Raw genomic sequence first — 1,666 nt, forward strand, 5'->3', positions numbered from 1 at the left:
GAACACTTGTTTATCACTACTTGTTGAATCGTTTCATAACGAAACGTTAGTACTTATTAACTAATTTGGTATGGCAACGTTTGAACACTTGTTAACCAATACTTGTTGAATCGTTTCATAACGAAACGTTAGTACTTATTAACTAATTTGGTATGGCAACGTTTGAACACTTGTTTATCACTACTTGTTGAACCGTTTCATAACGAAACGTTAGTACTTATTAACTAATTTGGTATGGCAACGTTTGAGCACATATTTATCACTACTTGTTGAATCGTTTCATAACGAAACGTTAGTACTTATTAACTAATTTGGTATGGCAACGTTTGAACACATATTTATCACTATTTGTTGAATCGTTTCATAACGAAACGTTAGGACTTATTAACTAATTTGGTATGGCAACGTTTGAACACATATTTATCACTACTTGTTGAACCGTTTCATAACTAAACGTTAGTACTTATTAACTAATTTGGTATGGCAACGTTTGAACACTTGTTTATCACTACTTGTTAAAATGTGTCATGGGTACGTTTTTTTAATCAATGTAATAATCAATCGTTTATTTAGCTACATTTTCACATTTACAGTAATAAAATTTTATACTCCTAAACCTCTTACCATGCCCGAATATTAGGGTGCTACACTCGCAATCTGTGGGTCACGGGTTCGAGTCCTGTTATTGAATACACTCGCTATTTTGGCCGTATGTCTGTACGATCAATCCCACTCTTGATTAAAAAAGAATAGCCCACAAGTTGATGGTATGACTAGTAGCTTTTCTATCGCTACAAAATTAAGGACGGACAGTGCAGACAGCCCTCGAGCAGCTTGGCAAGAAATTCAACAAACAAACTACTCCTAAATCGTAGATCTAATATACTGTAAACGACCCTAGATCTAATATACTGTAAACGACTGTAAACGACCATAGATCTAATATACTGTACAAAAACTGTAAACGACCCTAGATCTAATATGCTGTAATTCTAAAACGGTATTATTACTTTGCTCAGCGATAAATCTGTGGGTTTACAATGTTAAAAATCGAGTTTCGATGCGTGCAGTGAACAGAACAGAGATAGCTCGAATGAAACTGGTATTAAACAACGAAACATGAAGTGAAAAGATAATATACAAAACAAGAATGAAACGAACTGGGAGCTAAACAAGTACCATGTGGAGGTGTTAGTACTGTCTTTAATAAACAAGTACCATGTGGAGGTGTTAGTGCTGTCTGGACTGAATAAACAAGTACCATGTGGAGGTGTTAATACTGTCTGGACTGAATAAGCAAGTACCATGTGGAGGTGTTAGTGCTGTCTTTAATAAACAAGTACCATGTGGAGGTGTTAATACTGTCTGGACTGAATAAGCAAGTACCATGTGGAGGTGTTAGTGCTGTCTTTAATAAATAAGTACCATGTGGAGGTGTTAGTACTGTCTGGACTGAATAAACAAGTACCATGTGGAGGTGTTAGTGCTGTCTGGACGAATAAACAGGTACCATGTGGAGGTGTTAGTGCTGTCTTTAATAAACAAGTACCGGGTGGAGGTGTTAGTGCTGTCTTTAATAAACAAGTACCATGTGGAGGTGTTAGTGCTGTCTTTAATAAACAAGTACCATGTGGAGGTGTTAGTACTGTCTGGACTGAATAAACAG

The sequence above is a fragment of the Limulus polyphemus genome, unplaced genomic scaffold (genome assembly GCF_000517525.1).
Source record: "Limulus polyphemus unplaced genomic scaffold, Limulus_polyphemus-2.1.2 Scaffold13008, whole genome shotgun sequence".
Classification (NCBI taxonomy): domain Eukaryota; kingdom Metazoa; phylum Arthropoda; class Merostomata; order Xiphosura; family Limulidae; genus Limulus; species Limulus polyphemus.